This window comes from Gorilla gorilla, chromosome 6 (genome assembly GCF_029281585.2).
Source record: "Gorilla gorilla gorilla isolate KB3781 chromosome 6, NHGRI_mGorGor1-v2.1_pri, whole genome shotgun sequence".
Lineage (NCBI taxonomy): Eukaryota > Metazoa > Chordata > Mammalia > Primates > Hominidae > Gorilla > Gorilla gorilla.
The window spans coordinates 7,046,898-7,068,340 of NC_073230.2; the positions used below are offsets into that span (position 1 = coordinate 7,046,898).

General features: G+C 41.9%; 1 long non-coding RNA gene across 6 annotated transcripts in view; it reads right to left on the reverse strand.

Moving 5' to 3' along the window:
- The window catches only part of LOC129523740 (uncharacterized), a 243,518-nt gene that overhangs the window by 33,393 nt on the left and 188,682 nt on the right, over positions 1 to 21,443 (reverse strand). For all 6 annotated transcript variants that reach the window (XR_010134580.1, XR_010134574.1, XR_010134576.1 and 3 more), the window contains exons 3-4: positions 19,023 to 19,569; positions 9,375 to 9,570 (exon numbers count right to left, since the gene is read on the reverse strand). This is a non-coding gene — a long non-coding RNA (uncharacterized lncRNA). The remainder of the gene's footprint in view (positions 1 to 9,374; positions 9,571 to 19,022; positions 19,570 to 21,443) is intronic.

Genomic DNA, 21,443 nt, shown 5'->3' on the forward strand with positions numbered 1-21,443 from the left:
CAGTGGTAAGGCATGGTGTGGATATTATTACATTAGTACTGGAAGCGATGTTATGGACTGCGTCAGTGTTAGGGCACGGTGTGGATATGATCACATTAGTATTGGAGGCGATGGTGTGGATTAGATCAGTGTTAGGGCATGGTGTGGATATTAATACATTAGTATTGGAAGCGATGGTGTGGATTAGATCACTGATAGGGCATGGTGTGGATATTATTACATTAGCATTGGAAGTGACGGTGTGGATTAGATCAGTGTTAGGGCATGGTGTGGATATTAATACATTAGTATTGGAAGCGATGCTGTGGATTAGACCAGTGATAGGGTATGGTGTGGATATTATTACATTAGTACTGGAGGCGATGGTGTGGATTAGATCAGTGATAGGGCATGGTGTACATATTATAACATTAGTATTGGAAGCGATGGTGTGGATTAGATCAGTGTTTAGGCATGGTGTGGATATTATTAGATTAGTATTGGAAGCGATGGTGTGGATTACATCAGTGATAGGGCATGGTGTGGATATTATTATATTAGTATTGGAAACGATGGTGTGGATTAGATCAGTGACAGGGCATGGTGTGGATATGGTTACATATCTATTGGAGGCGATGGTGTGGATTAGATCAGTGTTAAGGCATGGTGTGGATATTACTACATTAGTATTAGAAGTCATGGTGTGGATTAGATCAGTGTTAAGGCATGGTGTGGATATTATTACATTAGTATTGGAAGTGACGGTGTGGATTAGATCAGTGTTAAGGCATGGTGTGGATATTATTACATTAGTATTGGAAGTGACGTTGTGGATTAGATCAGTGTTAAGGCATGGTGTTGATATTATTATACCAGCATTGGAAGCGATGCTGTGTATTAGACCAGTGATAGGGCATGGTGTGGATATTATTACATTAGTACTGGAGGCGATGGTGTGGATTAGATCAGTCATAGGGCATGGTGTCGATATTATTACATTAGTATTGGAGGCAATGGTGTGGATTACATCATTGTTAGGGCATGGTGTGGACATTACTACATTAGTATTGGAGGTGATGGTGTGGATTAGATCACTGATAGGGCATGGTGTGGATATTATAACATTAGTATTAGAGGCGATGGTGTGGATTGTATCAGTGATAGGGCATGGTGAGAATATTACTACATTAGTATTGGAAGCGATGGTGTGGATTAGATTAGTGATAGGGCATGGCGTGGATATTATTACATTAGTATTGGAAGCGATGGTGTGGATTAGATCAGTGTTTAGGCATGGTGTGGATATTATTACATTAGTATTGGAAGCGATGGTGTGGATTACATCAGTGATAGGGCATGGTGTGGATATTATTATATTAGTATTGGAAACGATGGTGTGGATTAGATCAGTGACAGGGCATGGTGTGGATATTACTACATTAGTATTAGAAGTCATGGTGTGGATTAGATCAGTCTTAAGGCATGGTGTGGATATTATTACATTAGTATTTGAAACGATGGTGTGGATTAGATCACTGATCGGGTATGGTGTGGATATTATTACATTAGTATAGGAGGCGATGGTGTGGATTAGATCAGTGTTAAGGCAAGGTGTGGATATTACTGCATTAGTATTGGAAGTGATTGTGTGGATTAGATCAGTGTTAAGGCATGGTGTGGATATTATTACATAAGTATTGGAAACGATCGTGTGGATTAGATCAGTGATAGGGCATGGTGTGGATATTATTACTTTACTATTGGAGGCGATGGTGTGGATTGGATCAGTGTTAAGGCATGGTGTGGATATTATTACATTAGTATTGGAAGCGATGGTGTGGATTAGATCAGTGATAGGGCATGGTGTGGATATTATTACATTAGTATTGGAAGCGATGGTGTGGACTAGATCAGCGATAGGGCATGGTGAGAATATTACTACATAAGTATTGGAGGCGATGGTGTGGACTTGATCAGTGTTAGGGTATGGTGTGGATATTATTACATTAGGATTGGAGGCGATGGTCTGGATTAGATCAGTGATAGGGCATGGTGTGGATATTACAACATAAGTATTAGAAGCGATGATGTGGATTGGATCAGTGATAGAGCATGGTGTGGATATTACTACATTAGTATTGGAAGTGATGGTGTGGATTAGATCAGTGTTAAGGCATGTTGTGAATATTATTACGTTAGTATTGGTAGTGATTGTGTGGACTAGATCAGTGATAGGGCATGGTGTGGATATTATTACATTAATACTGGATGCGATGGTGAGGATTAGATCAGTGTTAGGGCATGTTGTGGAGACTACTACATTAGTATTGGAGGCGATGGTGTGGACTAGATCAGTGATAGGGCATGGTGTGGATATTATTACAGTAGTATTGGAAGTGATGGTGTGCATTAGATCACTGTTAAGTCATGGTATAGATATTATTACATTAGTATTGAAAGCGATGGTGTGGATTAGGTCAGTGATAGGGCATGGTGTGGATATTATTACATTAGCATTGGAAGTGATGGTGTCGATTAGATCAGTGTTAAGGCAAGGTGTGGATATTATTACATTAGTATTGAAAGCGATGTTGTCGATTACATCAGTGATAGGGCATGGTGTGGATATTATTTCATTACTATTGGAGGCGATGGTGTGGACTAGATCCGTGATAGGACATGGTGTGGATATTATTATATTAGTATTGGAAGCGATGGTGTGGACTAGATCAGTGACAGGGCATGGTGTGGATATTACTACCTTAGTATTGGAAGGGATGCTGTGGACTAGATCAGTGATAGGGCATGGTGTGGATATTATTACATTAGTATTGGAAGCGATGGTGTGGATTAGATCAGTGATAGGGCATGGTGTGGATATTACTACATTAGTACTGGAAGCGATGCTGTGTATTAGATCAGTGATAGGACATGGTGTGGATATTATTACATTAGTATTGGAAAGGATAGTGTGGATTAGATCAGTGTTACTGCATCCTGTGGATATTATCACATTAGTATTGGAGGCGATGCTGTGGATTAGATCAGTGTTAGGGCATGGTGTGGACATTACTACATTAGTATTGAAAGCAATGGTGTGGATTAGATCAGTGATAGGGCATGGTGTGGATATTATTACATTAGCAGTGGAAGCGATGGTGTGGATTAGATCAGTGTTAGGTCATGGTGTGGGTATTACTACATTAGTATTGGAAGCGATGGTGTGGATTGGATCAGTGTTAGGGTATGGTGTGGATATTATTACGTTAGCTTTGCAAACGACGGTGTGAACTAGATCAGTGATAGGGCATGGTGTGGATATTACTACATTAATATTGGAAGTGATGGTGTGGATTAGATCGGTGATAGGTTATTGTGTGGAAATTATTTCATTAGCATTGGAAGCGATGGTGTGGATTAGATCAGTGATAGGGCAAGGTGTGGATATTACCACATTAGTATTGGAAGCGATGGTGTGTATTAGATCAGTGATAGGGCAGTGTGTGGATATTATTATATTAGTACTGGAAGCGATGGTGTGGATTAGATCAGTGTTAGGGCATGGTGTGGAGATTAGTACATTAGTATTGGAAACGATGGTGTGGACTAGATCTCTGATAGGGCACAGTGTGGATATAATTACATTAATATTGGAAGCGATGGTGTGGATTAGATCAGTGATAGGACTTGGTGTGGATGTTATTACATTAGTATTGGAAGCGATGGTGTGGATTACGTCAGTGATAGGTCATGGTGTGGATATCACTACATTAGTATTGGAGGCGATGGTGTGGATTACATCGGTGTTAGGGCATGGTGCGGATGTTATTGCATTAGCAGTGGAAGCGATGGTGTGGACTAGATCAGTGATAGGGCATGGTGTTCATATAACTGCATTAGTATTGGAAGCCATGGTGTGGATTAGATCAGTGATACGGCCTGGTGTGGATATCATTACATGAGTATTGGAAGCGATGGTGTGGACTAGATCAGACATAGGGCATGGTGTGGATATTATTACATTAGTATTGGATGCGATGGTGTGGACTAGCTCAGTGATAGGGCATGGTGTGGATATTATTACATTAGTATTGGAAGCGATGGTGTGGATTAGATCAGTGATAGGGTATGCTGTATATATTATTACATTAGTATTGGAAATGATGTTGTGGATTAGATCAGTGTTAGGGCATGGTGTTGATATTATTACATTAGTAGTGGAAGTGATGGTGTGGACTAGATCAGTGATAGGGCATGTTGCGGATTTTATTACATGAATATGAGAAGCGATGTTGTGGATTAGATCAGTGACAGGGCATGATGTGGATATTATTACATTAGTGTTGGAAGCGATGGTGTGAATTAGATCAGTGATAGGGCATGGTGTGGATAATACTACTTTAGTATTGGAAGCGATGGTGTGGATTAGATCAGTCATAGGGCATGGTGTGGAAATCATTTCATTAGTATTGGAAGCGATGGCGTGGACTAGATCAGTGATAGGGCGTGGTGTGGATACTATTACATTAGTATTGGAAGTGATGGTGTGGATTAGATCAGTGTTAGGGCATGGTTTGGATATTACTACATTAGTATTGGAAGCGATGGTGTGGACTAGATCAGTGATAGGGCATGGTGTGGATATTATTCAATTAGTATTGGAAGCGATGGTGTGGATTAGATCAGTGATAGGGCATGATGTCGATATTATTACATTAGCATTGGAAGCAATGGTGTGGACTAGATCAGTGTTAGGGCATGGTGTGGATATTACGATATAAGTATTGGAAGTGATGGTGTGGATTAGATCAGTGTTAGGGCATGGTGTGGATATTACGATATAAGTATTGGAGGCGATGGTGTGGATTAGATTAGTGATAGGGCAGGGTGTGGATATTACTGCATTAGTATTGGAAGCGATGTTGTGGATTAGATCAGTGACAGGGATGGTGTGGATATTATTACATTAACATTGAAGCGATGGTGTGGATTTGATCAGTGTTAGGGCATGGTGTGGATATTATTACGTTAGTATTGGAAGCGATGGTGTGGACTAGATCAGTGATAGGGCATGGTGTGGATATTATTACATTAGTATTGGAAGCGATGGTGTGGATTAGATTAGTGATAGGGCAGGGTGTGGATATTATTACATTAGCATTGGAAGCGATGGTGTGGATTAGATCAGTGATTGGGCATGGTGTGGATATTATTACATTAGCATTGGAAGCAATGGTGTGGATTAGATCAGTGATAGGGCATGGTGTGGTTATTACTACATTAGTATTGGAAGCGATGGTGTGTACTAGATCAGTGATAGGGCATGGTGTGGATATTATTACATTAGTATTTGAAGCGATGGTGTATTAGATCAGTGATAGGGCATGGTGTGGATATTATTACATTAGTATTGGAAGCGATGGTGTGGACTAGATCAGTGATAGGGCATGGTGTGGATATTATTACATTAGTATTGGAAGCGATGGTGTGGACTAGATCAGTGTTAGGGCATGGTGTGGATATTACTACATTTGTATTGGAAGCGATGGTGTGGATTAGATCAGTGTTAGGGCATGGTGTGGATATTACTACATTAGTGCTGGAAGCGATGATGTGGATTATATCAGTGATAGGGCATGGTGTGGATATTATTACATTAGTATTGGAAGCGATGGTGTGGATTAGATCAGTGTTAGGGCGTGGTGTGGATATTACTACATTAGTACTGGAAGCGATGTTGTGGATTAGATCAGTGATAGGGCATGGTGTGGATATTATTACATTAGTATTGGAAGCGATGGTGTTGACTAGATCAGTGTTAGGGCATGGTGTGGATATTACGATATAAGTATTGGAAGTGATGGTGTGGATTAGATCAGTGTTAGGGCATGGTGTAGATATTATTACATTAGCATTGGAAGCGATGGTGTGGATTGCATCAGTGATAGGGCATTGTGTGGATATTCTTACTTTAGCATTGTAAGCGATGGTGTGGATTAGATCAGTGTTAGGGCATGGTGTGGATATTATTACAATAGTATTGGAAGTGATGCTGTGGATTAGATCAGTGTTAGGGCATGGTGTGGATATTACTACATTAGTATTGGAAGCGATGGTGTGGATTACATCACTGTTAGGGCATGGTGCGGATATTACTACATTAGTATTGGAGGCGATGGTGTGGATTAGATCAGTGTTAGGGCATGGTGTGGATATTATTACATTAGTATTGTAAGCGATGGTGTGGATTAGATCAGTGTTAGGGCATGGTGTGGATATTACTACATTAGTATTGAAAGCGATGGTGTGGATTAGATCAGTGATAGGGCATGGTGTGTATATTATTACATTAGTATTGGAAGTGATGGTGCGGATTAGATCAGTGTTAAGGCATCGTGTGGATATTATTACATTAGTCTTGGAAGCGTTGCTGTGAATTAGATCATTGATAGGGTATGGGGTGGATACTATTACATTAGTACTGGAGGCGATTGTGAGGATTACATCAGTGTTAAGGCATGGTGAGGATATTATTACATTAGTATTGGAAGCGATGGTGTGGACTAGATCAGTGATAGGGCATGGTGTGGATATTATTAAATTAGTATTGGAAGTGATGGTGTGGATTAGATCAGTGTTAGGGCATGGTGTGGATATTATTACAATAGTATTGGAAGCGATGCTGTGGATTAGATCAGTGTTAGGGCATGGTGTGGATATTACTACATTAGTATTGGAAGCGATGGTGTGGATTACATCAGTGATAGGGCATGGTGTGGATATTACTACATTAGTATTGGAAGCGATGGTGTGGATTACATCAGTGATAGGGCATGGTGTGGATATTATTACATTAGTATTCAAGGCGATGGTGTGGAATAGATCAGTGATAGGGCATGGTGTGCATATTACTACATTACCATAGGAAGCAATGGTGTGGACTAGATCAGTCATAGGGCATGGTGTGGATATTACTACATTAGTATTGGAAGCGATGGTGTGTACTAGATCAGTGATAGGGCATGGTGTGGATATTACTACATTAGTATTGGAAGCGATGGTGTGGACTAGATCAGTGATAGGGCATGGTGTGGATACTACTACATTAGTATTGGAAGCGATGGTGTGGACTAGATCAGTGATAGGGCATGGTGTGGATATCATTACATTTGTATTGGAAGCGACGGTATGGACTAGATCAGTGATAGGGCACGGTGTGGATATTATTACATTACTACTGGAAGCAATGGTGCGGACTAGATCAGTGATAGGGCATGGTGTGGATATTATTACATTAGCATTGGAAGCGATGATGTGGACTAGATCAGTGATAGGGTGTGGTGTGGATATTATTACATTAGTATTTGAAGCGATGGTGTGGACTAGATCAGTGATAGGGCATCGTGTGGATATTATTACATTAGTATTGGAAGAGGTGGCATGGACTAGATCAGTATAAGGCCATGGTGTTTATATTACAGCATTAGTATTGGAAGTGATGGTGTGGACTAGATCAGTGATAGGGCATGGTGTGGATATTATTACATTAGTATTGGAAGCAATGTTGTGTATTAGATCCATGATAGGGCATGGTGTGTATATTCTTACATTAGTATGGGAGGCAATGGTGTGGACTAGATCAGTGATAGGGCATGGTGTGGATATTACTAAATTCGTATTGGAGGCGATGGTGTGGATATTCTTACATTAGTATGGAAGGCAATGGTGTGGACTAGATCAGTGATAGGGCATGGTGTGGATATTATTACATTACTACTGGAAGCGATGGTGCGGACTAGATCAGTGATAGGGCATGGTGTGGATATTATTACATTAGTATAGGAGGCGATGGTGTGGATTAGATCAGTGATAGGGCATGGTGTGAATATTACTACATTAGTATTGGGAACGATGGTGTGGACTAGATCAGTGATAGGGCATGGTGTGGATATTGCTTCATTAGTATTGGAAGCGATGGTGTGGATTAGATCAGTGATAGGGCATGTTGTGGATATTATTACATTAGTATTCTAAGCGATGGTGTGGATTAGATCAGTGTTAGCGCATGATTTAGATATTACTACATTAGTATTGGAAGCGATGGTGTGGATTAGATCAGTGATAGGGCATGGTGTGGATATTACTACATTAGTATTGGAAGCGATGTTGTGGATTAGATCAGTGACAGGGATGGTGTGGATATTATTACATTAACATTGAAGCGATGGTGTGGATTTGATCAGTGTTAGGGCATGGTGTGGATATTATTACGTTAGTATTGGAAGCGATGGTGTGGACTAGATCAGTGATAGGGCATGGTGTGGATATTATTACATTAGTATTGGAAGCGATGGTGTGGATTAGATTAGTGATAGGGCAGGGTGTGGATATTATTACATTAGCATTGGAAGCGATGGTGTGGATTAGATCAGTGATTGGGCATGGTGTGGATATTATTACATTAGCATTGGAAGCAATGGTGTGGATTAGATCAGTGATAGGGCATGGTGTGGTTATTACTACATTAGTATTGGAAGCGATGGTGTGTACTAGATCAGTGATAGGGCATGGTGTGGATATTATTACATTAGTATTCGAAGCGATGGTGTATTAGATCAGTGATAGGGCATGGTGTGGATATTATTACATTAGTATTGGAAGCGATGGTGTGGACTAGATCAGTGATAGGGCATGGTGTGGATATTATTACATTAGTATTGGAAGCGATGGTGTGGACTAGATCAGTGTTAGGGCATGGTGTGGATATTATTACATTAGTATTGGAAGCGATGGTGTTGACTAGATCAGTGATAGGGCATGGTGTGGATATTACTACATTAGTACTGGAAGCGATGGTGTGGATTAGATAAGTGACAGGGCATGGTGTGGATATTATTACATTAGTATTGGAAGCGATTGTGTGGATTATATCAGTGATAGGGCATGGTGTGGATATTACTACATTAGTATTGGATGCGATGGTGTGGACTAGATCAGTGATAGGGCATGGTGTGGATATCATTACATTAGTATTGGAAGCGATGCTGTGGATTAGATCAGTGATAGGGCATGGTGTGGATATTATTACATTAGTATTGGAAGCGATGGTGTGGACTAGATCAGTGTTAGGGCATGGTGTGAATATTATATGGGTGTTAGGGCACGGTGTGGATATCATAGTAATGTAGGGCACCGTGTGATTATTATATTAGAGGCCACTGTAAGAATATATACTAGCAGCCACTGTGTCTTGGACGTTGACAATGATATTAAGGTGTACTCCAAGCAGTGAGATTTGGGGATTTTATTTTTCTAGATGGATTTCTTCCTCTGCTGAGTACTCTAAAGACTCACTCCTTGGCACTCAGGGCCGTGGACAGGAGCTTTTTACTCACCGATGAAGAACACCAAGTTAACACGACCCTCGTGCTGCCCTGAGGAAGTTGAAGCTCCTCGCTGCTTCTGGCACCTCCGCGGGAAGTTCGTTGGGGCGGGATCGCGCGCCCTCTGGTGGCTCCGTGGTTCAGCACAGACGCTCTTGCTCACAGTTTGTCGGCGGATGTGCGCCCCCTCCTGGCTGTCCTGAAATACCTATAAAATTCAATATTCAGTTTATTCAGTGTCATAATTTTGCAAATTCAAACCGAAATAAAGGCCACTATATCCATACCCTTCCCATAAATGGTGATGGAAGAATTATTTGGAAGCCAAATGGAATGAAATGACTCTATACACAAATTAAAACACAAAAACCTACTCAAAATAGTCCAGAGACTACAACTTCAAATGCAAAACTATAATCTAAAAGAAAACCTAAGAGACATTGGATCTGGTGTTGAGTTTTAACACACAGCATCAAGTGCCAATTCGTGAAAATACTAAGAACAGACTTTATAAAGCTAAATTTTCTACTATGAAAATCCCTATTCAGAGAACAAAAAGACAAGACACACTGTGAGAAGATATTTACAGAATACAAACGTGATTTTAAAAACTGTATTGAAAATACACAAAGAACTCTTCAAACGAACACTAAGAAAACTAAAAACCCAAATAAAACTGGGTAAATATCTGAACAGACATCCAGCCAAATAAAATATATAGATAGCAGGCCAGGTGTGGTGGCTCATGCCTATAACCCCAGCACTTTGGGAGGCTGAGGTGGGTGAGTCACCTGAGGTCAGGAATTTGAGATCAGCCTGGCCAACATAGTGATACCCCCTCTCTACTAAAAATACAAAAAAATTAGCCACGCATGGTGGTGGGTGCCTGTAATCCCAGCTACTTGGGAGGCTGATGCAAGAGAATTGCTTGAACATCGGAGGTGGAGGTTGCAGTGACCCAAGATCACGCCACTGCACTCCAGCCTGAGTGACAGAACGAGACTCTATCTCAATAAAAATAGAAAGAAAAAAGAAAAAAAAGAAAATATACAGATAGCACATAATCACACAAAAGGATGCTCAATATATCTCATTAGGAGACTGCAAATTAAAATAATGCTGAGATATCACTGCACACCTAGTACAACTGTGGGACTCTTAAAAAAGCTCAACAGTAACAATTGGAGGTTGAAGAACAATAGGTACGGCCATTCATTACTGGCAGAATGCATGAATGGGTACAGCCACTTTGGGAAATAGTTTGACAGTTTTTCCCAAAGATAAACAAGTCTTACCTTACAATCCAACAAATGCACCCCTAAATTGTGTATGTTTAGACAGCTGCTTTGAAAAATTATGTTCAAACAAAAACTAGCATGTAATTATATACGAGGCACTCTAGTCATAATGGCCAAAACTTGAAGTAATCAGAACGTTCTTCAATAGCTGAACGCACAATCAATTTGAAGTACAACCATGCAATGGAACACCATTCACCAACAGAAAGGAATGAACTGTCAATCCATGAAAACAAATGAATGAATCTTGCATCTATGTTGCTAAGTAAAGGGTGGCAGTATGAAGATGCTATACATTATATGACTCCATTCATATAACATTCTGGAAAAAGCACAACCAAAGAGATGATAGTCAGATCAGTGACTGTCTGGGGTGGGGATTTGAAGTATTCTGTATGCTACTTCAGTAGTGGATATCTGATACTATGCATTTGATAAAACCCACAGAATTTTAATGCACAAAGAACAAATCACAATCTACACAAATTAAATGATTTAGGATGTGGAAGTATCTAAGGACAAAATACAGAGTGCAACCAAGAATCTAACTGTATTACCAATGTATGTTGCAAGTGGTGGGCCAAAGGTGCTGAGCTGGAAATGAGTAGAATCCATAGACTAAAAACAAAACGTACTATATACACGAACAGTGGACTCTATTTTATAAAGTTATTTCCCATAGGGATAATAGTTAATTTTGAAACTACTATATCTGTAAAAAGAAAAATAACCATGATTTTCCTCTATACTATCAACACTCCACTTTTAACAGCAAATTGTGGGGGGTGGGGGGTGTGTCCCATACCAACCGATATTCCAACTCTCTGGAAAACAATTGGGTATCCTGTAATTCAACTGTGACACTGATTACCTGGAGTTAGTATACACCCTACAGGTTAAGGGCTTAGTAACACCAGACTGTCCACAACCTCAGATGCCAGTCACAAGTTGTGAATCCCCAGTTTACCCAAACTTCTATATGACTTGGCTAGAAACTAGGTATTCCTACACCCCCTCTTCAGGTTTGACAATTTGCTATGATGGCTTATGGAACTAGGAAATACTTACTTATGTTTACTAGTTATTATGGTCTCAATGTGTGTACACCCCCACCCCAAATTCCTATTTTGAAATGTAATCCCCAAAGGGATGGTATTCAGAGGTAACCGAGAGGTGATCGGATCATGAGAGTGCTGTCCTCATGAATGAAACCAGTGCCCTTATAAAAGCATCTAGGAGCCCGTTTCCCCATTCTGCCATGTCACGACATGCTAAAAGGTACTATCTATGATAGATGAGCCCTCACTAGACATCAAATCTGTCAGCCTTGATCTGGAACTTTCCAAATTCCATATTTTAGGAATTTTTATGGAAGCTTCATCATGTAGACATGACGGATTATTAACTCCATTTCCAGTCCCTTCACACCCTCAAAGGATTGCATGTTAAGCTAAAAGTTACAACCTTCTTATCATGGCTTGGTCTTTCTGGTGACCATCCCCATCCTGAAACCATCCAGGAACCCACAGAGTGTCCTTATTAGAACAGAAGCCATTCCTATTATCCAGGAGATTCCAAGAGATTTAGGAACTCTGCGTCAGGAACCAGGGCCAAAGACCAAATATTAGAACACAAGATGCTCCTAGCACCCCTACTGTTCAGGAAATTATAATAGTTTTAGAAGCTCTGTACCAGGAACTGCAGACACAGACCAAACATATATTTCTTATTAAGCCCAACCTGGAATCTTGATCAAGAATGAATTCCTTGTTCCCAATGGTACAAGGGATGAAATAAATGGCAGATAGTAGGAGCCAGGTTCCTCACTATTACAGTGAGAAGTTACAGATAAAAAATAGGGAAGCCTAGAATGATCTCTGTCATAATGAGTCAGAATATATATATACAACATAAGTATAAACTCACATTTAGCTTAACATATACATAGATGGTTCCACATAGAAATCTTTATAATTAAGTGGGTACATATAAGTTAGAAGACACACATATATTTCTTTGCACTGTCAGCTGTAAGTGTCATGATGCAATGACCACATTTAGTGGCCAGATGTAAGTTGTTCATACCATTCTCTAACAAAAGAAATCAGGGCTATTAGAAGAAATAGCTGAAACTAGGACTGGGACAGAAAATATATGAGCCAGGGTACTTTTGAAGTAACAGAAATAAATTATAAAAAAAAACCATGAAATTATGTAAAAGGAGCCAGTGGAAAGAGCTACCAATGGCCACAGGTATGAACAAAGAGCAACAAAATACTGTACAATTAGATAACAACCAAAAGATTAAAGTAACTATCTGTGGACCCATACTGGTATAAATAAATGATTAAACAGATATGCAAATGGGCTGAATAGAAATCTCTTATACAGAAGAATTCCAAATACCTGATATAGACAGCCATCAAGGAGGTGGGGCTAACTCCCCACTCCTTTAAGTATGAGCTCTGCATGATGACTTCCTCCAAAAGCATACATACAATATAGACATGGGAAAAAAGTAACTTCACAGTGAAAAACCTGAAAACACTGCCTCAACCAAGTGATAAAAGTTAACATTAATGGTGATAACACATCTTGAGAGCATGAAGTGACAGCATGAAGTGACTACACTAGCACTTGCAAACCAAAAATAAAATTCAAAGATCTTTCCCACAACCACCTCTCCACCAGGGGACACCAAAGTTAACCTGGAAGACTGGTTCAGGCTATGATGGGAAAGAGGTGGTCAGACATGCCTCATTATGCCCTCCTCCCTTTTGGAATTCAGGAAAAGCCAATCAGCATTTAACATCAACACAACCTAAAATCTGATAAGAAACATTTACAATCTATTCTCTCTGAAGCCTGCTACCTGGAAGCTTCATCTCCATGATAAAACCTTGGTCTCCATAACCCCTTATCATAGCCCAGACACTCCTTTCTATTGATAGTAAGTCTTTCAACAAACTGCCAATCAGAAAAATTTTAAATGTACCTATAACCTGGAAGCCCCATCCCACCCTAATCCATTGGGTTGTCCCACCTTTCTGGACCGAACCAATATATATCTTAAATACACTTGATTGATGTCTCCTATCTCCCTAAAATGTATAGAACCAACCTGTACCCCAACGACCTTGAGCACATGTTCTCAGGGTCTCCTGAGGGCTGTGTCAAGGGCCATGGTCACTCATATTTGGCTCAGAATACTTCTCTTCAAATATTTTACAGTCTTTGACTCTTTTTGTGGACACACTACACATCTGCTCTGCTTCCCGCAAACCCCTAAACCCAGGCTGATTATGAGAAAAACCCCAAGTAAACCACAATGGAGGACATTCTACACAATACCTGACCAATCCTCCTAACACTGTTCCAGGTCCTCAGAAGTAAAGTCTGAGAGACTGTCACAGCCAAGAAGAGCCTGACATGATGACTAAATGTCCTATGGGATCCTAGATAGGATCCTGGGAGAGAAAAAGGCAGAACTAAGGGAAACCAAATAAGATGTGAGCTTATTTAATAATATAGTAATACCCAGTCATTAAGTATGACAAGAAATGATGTAAGATGTTGGTCAGGAGTGGTGGCTCATGCCTGTAATCCCAGCACTTTGGGAGGCTGAGGCAGGCGGATAACCTGAGATCAGGAGTTCAAGACCAGCCTGGCCAATGTGGTGACACCTCATCTCTACTAAAAATACAAAAATTAGCCGGGCATGATGGCAGGCGCCTGTAATACCAGCTACTCAGGAGGCTGAGGCAGGAGAATCGCTTGAACCTGGGAGGCGGAGGTTGCAGTGAGCCGAGATCACGCCACTGCACTCCAGCCTGGTTGAGACTCTGTCTGGAAAAAAAAAAAAAAAAAGATGTTAAACCTATCTGATACATGTTGATATGTTAAAAAGAGGGGAAACTAGGTTGCATCTACATGGGAAATCTGCATTTTCTTCCCAATTTCTGTATGAATCTAAAACTAATTTAAAATAAAACCTCTATTTAAAAATTGTAATTTTTTCAGATATCTGCTAAATTATTTGTACTAAAAATTAGTAATTGACAGTAACTACTCCTACTTTTAAAAATAAGAGCATTCATGGTACTGCAAAGTAAATTATACAGACTAATATATACTTTCAAAGAAATGCCCCTTTTACATGTTTTATGTTATGATAACATATATGCGTAAACATGGTCATATCATTTTTCTTATGGTGTAGTTCACTCTCTAAGAAAGCTGGTCATCTTAGAACCAGGGAAAAAAATTCACATTTTGGAGACTATTTCAATTTACGGCTGGACGTTTTCAAAGTATGACTTTGTGGAAAAAAAAAAAAGTTCAAATTGATTCATTGTGACTGGATCACTTATTCTAATGAATGCTTGTCTTTATTTTGTTTCCCAGCATTCCTTTCAGCTATGATACAACAGAAGCAAATATTTGCCACTGGAAAAAATATTCAAAGACACTCTTAGGTTAATCTATAGCTGATGACAGTCAGTCTAGTCTATATAGCAAGCAGCTTCAAGATATGATTACTTAGCTAAGAGGGAAATGGGACGTGACTGCTGCCTCATTCCCATGCCTCTCTGGACCTGATAATTTAGAGGAAGCTCACATTCGCAAGATAAAAATTTTCTTTTCTTTCTCAGTATTAAATATGCTGTCACAATAGAAGAAAGCTTTACTGACTTCTTAAATGATGTGTTGAGACCGGAAACCTAAAATGATAGTTACTGAGAATACTGCTAATGCCCTAAGTTTTTAGTCACACCCTCACCTAGGTAGGAACCTAACCAAAAGGGGAGAACTGTTGAACAAATTACGGGAGGTCATTGTTTTGGTCACAACTCCCGCATTAGGCCACACTGAGCAGGCAAAACCAGAATGGAGACACTCACGCTGAATGACACACAACAAAGCTGAAACTTTAAGGAAGTAGATAGATCCCAAAAGAGCTCCCTTTTCCCTGAAGAGATTCCAGTCTACCTGAGTCAGCACGAAGAAGTCCCCTCTGCTTTAATTCTTACCAAAACAAGTAACTTGAAGTAATCTGATATTAACAAATCTGTTGTTATTTTCTATTGCTCTATTTCCGCCTTACACAACACAGTGTTCTGCTATTGCCCAGAGGGCACTGAGACCAAATAAAACTTGAAAATGCCACACTGAAAGCAAATAAGTCCTAATAACTCAATTTACAACGATAACAAAGAGTGACACCAATGCCCAAAGTTTTGATCAATATCTCAAAATTGAGAGGCTGACCAAAAGGGAGGAATTCTTACATCAAACAACATTTGGGCTTTAGAAGCCTCCCAAGGAGTCCTTGTAAAGAGTCGCGGCCGGGCGCCGTGGCTCACGCCTGTAATCCCGGCACTTTGGGAGGCCGAGACGGGTGGATCATGAGGTCAGGAAATCGAGACCATCATGGCTTACAAGGTGAAACCCAGTCTCTACTAAAAAAAAATACAAAAAAATTAGCCGGACTTGGTGGCGGCAGCCTGCAGTCCCAGCTACTCGGGAGGCCGGGACAGGAGAATGGCATGAACCCGGGAGGCGGAGCTTGCTGTGAGCTGAGATCGCGCCACTGCACTCCAGCCTGGGCGACAGAGCGAGACTCCGCCTCAAAAAAGAAAAAAGAAGAAGAAGAAGAAGAATCGCAACCTAATTTAGTATAGAAACAAACTGAAAATCTGACTTGGAATGTATCATGGTAACAAACAGCGGCGGTTCAGCCAATCACATCAGCCGAGTGTCAGTCAATGGCCGGCAGCCAGCTGTTCAAAACAAGTTCCAAGAAGGCAAATCCGGGCTGTAACCAGGTCTGTAACCAATCCAGCCACCTCTATACCTCACTTCTGTTTTCTGTATGTCACTTTTTTTCTCTGGCTATAAACATAACCCGCACAAGTTGTGTGGCAGATCATTCTGAACCATTTTTGGTCTGGACTGCTGCCTGATTCTAGAACCACAAAAAAAAGCCAATTAAGATCTGCAAACCCACATTTGTTGTAATTTTGTATTTTAACAGTTGTGCCCTACAAAAGAAATTAAGCTGAAATTAATTAAAAATCATTTACGGTCATGATTAGGTCATAAAAAATTGTCAAACATAACAATTCTTCAAAAAAAGCTAAAAAGTATATTTTAAAAATATTGTTGATGGAAAAAAGAGTGCAAAAGTAGATAGGAAAATTATGTACAAAACTAAAAACAGAGGAGAAATTAAAAGTCAAATAATTGCATCAAACTGGAAACCTAGAAAAAATGGGTGATTTCCTAGTAAAAATACACATTAACAAAATGGGCACTGAAATAAGGCAACTATGAATATACCAATTAGCAGAGAAAAGCTAAGAAAGGTCCTTAAAGATCTCCCAGTGGAAAAAGGCCCCAGGACCATCTGGGTCCATAGCTTAGTGTAAGCTGACTTAACTAAATGTGATTTTACACTCGTGCATTGCATACATATGATGGTGGTCCCATGAGATAAAAATGGAGCTGAAAAATTCCTTCCTAGCCATCTTGTCATAAGCTCATGGCTCAACGCATTACCTTTTCTTTGTTCTGATACCAGGAAAGGAAAATAAATCTCAGGACCCCCAAATCACTAAGCCAAGGGAAAAGTCAAGCTGGGAGCTATGTCAGGCAAACCTGCCCTCATTCTATTCCTAACTAAGATAGCTGCAAAGATAAAAAGCTACATACCTCACTCACAATTTGCCCACAAAGAATTTCCTTTTGGACAAAGGACAGACAGCACTCAAAGTCATCCCTCACCTGAGACAGACGCATATCTGATTGCTTCCTCTGCCCTATTATTTATGTAAAAATGCAGATTCATTGAGCCAGACTAAATTGTGTATTCAGTGGAAGGCTGATGAAGGATTCAAAAGAATGCAACCTTTTGTCTCTAACCTACTTCTGACCTGGAAGCACCCCCACTTCCTGCTTCCAGTTGTCCCACCTTACTGGGCCAAATGACTGTACATCTTACACATCTCATGTATCCCTAAAATGTACAAAAGCAAGCTCTACCCTGGCCACCTTGGACACACGTCATCAGGACCTCCTGAGGCTGTGTCATGGGCGTGTCCTTAATCTTGGCAAAATAAGCTTTCTAAATTGACTGAGACCTGTCTCAGATATTCTGGGATCACAATCTACAATCACCATGGTGTTATGGTTGACTACAGCATTCAGTACAGAGACATGCTGTACAGGTTCGTAGCCTGGGAGCAATAGGCTATACTACGTAACTTAGGTGTGGAGTGGGCTACACCATCTAAGTTTTATAAGGACACTCTACAGTGTTCACACAAAGATGAAATCACCTAGGGACAGATTTCTCAGAAAGTATAACATCGTTATGAGATGCCTGAGTGTATTTTAAATGGTCAAAGCCTAGGAGAAAAAAAGAAACTTAACTCTTGTTATGGGTTAATAACAAAGCTTAAGAGAGTTAACATATTTCATCTAATCTAAGATGCCAATGATTAAAAGACATTATTTTATGCACCATCACAAATAGGTTGCCAATTAAACCGACTTTCTGAATAACACACAAATGTGAATTTACTTCTATTAATGCCAGGAAAGTAAAATGAAAAATAAATTATGGTTTTGACATGTTAAAGCAAATACGGCGGGGGTTAGCCTGAGGCCTTCCCTAAGCAAACAGAAACCGAACTTGGAGGCATGTGAACTGACTTAAAAAAATTCACAAACCAACCACAGTCAATGCCAAAAAGCCCAGCAGCCAGTTGGCTGTATGACTAGGGACGCTGAGGGAAGCATCCCCACCACAGGCGGTCGCCTAGCTGGAGCCACTGAGGAGCCTCACTTACGGGCCACCCTAAGAGCTCGAAGCCCCAAGCCGACTTCCGTTCTGGTGCTTCCTGCGTGATTCATGAACCATTCCTTTGCCGAAATAAACTCCGCTTAAATTTATTTTACCTAAAATCCTGTTAACAGACAAAGTCCAGTATTTACACTTAAAATACGGTTGTGAAAACTCACATCTACATCTGGTCTTCAATATTTTTCAAGTACTTTAACACTCTAAGAAAAACGAGCCACTGGAACGCAAATAAAAGCAAGTCGTGGGGTGCGCGTCTCCCTGGGGCTCTCCATGTTGCCCTCAGGGTTTCTCCCTTCTCTGTCCCGGATCCACCCCAAACAAACCCAAATTGGTCAAAAATTTAAAAACGAAACAACTCAGGTATGCTGTAATAATGAATAACAAAGCCACTTAATGATGGGCCACTTTGTAAAATAAAATAAATACAACTTGAGAAAGTGGAGCGCGAGGCAGCGCGGCCGCCTCAGCACTGAGCCGGGACGGAAAGCTTTTCCTCACCTTTCCTCGGGCAGCCTCGGGGACCACGAAGCCACAGCTTCCCCAGTCGTTCCTGAGGAGCTGAGGAGAAGGAGGCTGGGTGGTCCCTGGCCACGGTCCCCAGGTGTTCCTATAGAGCCAGCGGCGTCTCCCGAGTGGGTCCTGAGGAGGAGGAGGCTGGGTCCTCTCGGGTGTCCCTGTAGGGATGACGGCGCCTCCTGCGTAGGTCCTGAGGAGGCGGCTCGGCTCCGCCCCCTGGAGCCGCCGGGCTTCTGTGCCGGAACCCGGGCGCCTCTTGAGGTTCTGTGAGGCGGCATCGCGCCCCCTGACGGCCGTCGCAGGCGGTGCAGGATGCTCAGGTGCTCGCGGTTGAGCTGTGGCCTCGCCCCTCCGGTGGATCTCCGAAGTTCACTGTTCTGACAATTACACGCCATGACTTTTGAAAAACCAGCTGAGGCCGGGCGCGGTGGCTCACGCCTGTAATCCCAGCACTTTGGGAGGCCGAGGCGGGCGGATCGCGAGGTCAGGAGATCGAGACCATCCTGGCTAACACGGTGAAACCCCGTCTCTACAAAAAAAAAAAACCAAAAAAAAATTAGCCGGGAGTGGTGGAGGGCGCCTATAGTTCCAGCTACTCGGGAGGCTGAGGCAGGAGAATCGCTTGAACCCGGAAGGGGGAGGTTTCGGGGAGCCTCCTCTAAACAGAAAAGACTGACCCCCAGTCAGTGTTTTATTTTCCCTGATGACCGCAGGCCATGAACTTATGGAACAATAAGGTAATTAGGCTCTTGGACCCAGGGAAGTAGCTCCATGCCACCTGCCCTCATTCGCTGAGCATTTTGGTTTCTCGGATCTGCTACTCAGTTTCCAGTCTCTTCCTCCCTGCCAATGCTGCCAGCGTGCCTCTTCTGCAAGCAGCAACTGCCTTCCACCTTCCATTCTCTACTCTTTAGCCATCACCTGGCTGGACTTTTCAGAATGGACTGCAAAGGAGAATAAACTGGCTGAGTCTGAGGGTGCACTCACGTGCAAAGTTGCAAGCTTTAATGTACCCATCTTGGCAGATTTTGGCTCCTTAGAGTTCTTTCTCATTTGGGGATCTCATGTGCCCTCTGATGAGGTGGGCTCACTGACTGTCTGCGCTGGTGGCATCTGGCAGCACCTTGTCACGTGCACCTAGGTAAGAACCTGGCTGCACCTGATGCTTAGCCAAACGGGGAACCCACAGTTCTGTGTATCAGGTGATGTTTAATCTCTGGAGGTTAATGAACGTGAGGGAGAGATACTGTCTGGGACTCTCCACATACTGCGTCTGAGTCACTGAAGGAAAAGAATGTGGGGTCTGTTTGCTGGGACTGGACACCTCCATAATCACATGCTCCATGAAATGCAGGCAGGAGATCTCGCTTTCTACCTCTGGGATGGGAGTGTGCAGTTTCAGAATGAGACTAGCCCACACAACTGACTCTTTATTTGGGAAAGAGAAATGAAATCAGATGCAGCAATTTAATATCCACTAAGATGATATCTTAATCACAAACACTCTTCTGGTTTTTAGAAATGTGAATGTTATTTACACTAAGTTAAAAAACCTGAATATCCAACAGCATGACACCGACTAAAGAAATACTGGCGCACTCTGGAACCTTGCACACCACTTATTGGCATGGGAACAATGGGAACACGCCTATGCAAAGATGTGCATGGAAATTAGAAGAATGCAACACTGTAGAACAGATGTGACTAGGTGCATGATCAAGAGCACACAAGACCAAGCCTGCCTCTGCACACACAAGACCGCGCCTGAGTCTGCACCACGTGACGGGACCATTGTGGAGCAAGCCGGGGAGATTTTGATGTAGGCAGCAGAGGCGTCACTTAGGGACCAGACCCTAAAACAACCCTAACCCTGGACCCTGACCCTAAAACAACCCTAACCCTGGACCCTGACCCTAAAACAACCCTAACCCTGGGCCCTGACCCTAAAACAAACCTAACCCTGGGCCCTGACCCTAAAACAACCGTAACCCAGGGCCCTGACCCTAAAACAACCCTAACGCTGGGCCCCGACCCTAAAACATCCCTACCCCTGTGCCCTGAACCTAAAACAACCCTAACCCTGAGCCCTGGCCCTGACCCTAAAACAACCCTAACCCTGGCCTGGCCCTGACCCTAAAACAACCCTAACCCTGGGCCCTGGCCCTGAGCCTAAAACCCTAACCCTGGGCCCTGGCCCTGACCCTAAAACACCCCTAGCCCTGGGCCCTGGCCCTGACCCTAAAACAACCCTAACCCTGGGCCCTGGCCCTGACCCTAAAACAACCCTAACCCTGGGCCCTGGCCCTGAGCCTAAAATCCTAACCCTGGGCCCTGGCCCTGTGCCGAAAACCCTAACCTTGGGCTCTGGCCCTGAGCCTGAAACCCCAACCCTAGGCCCTGGCC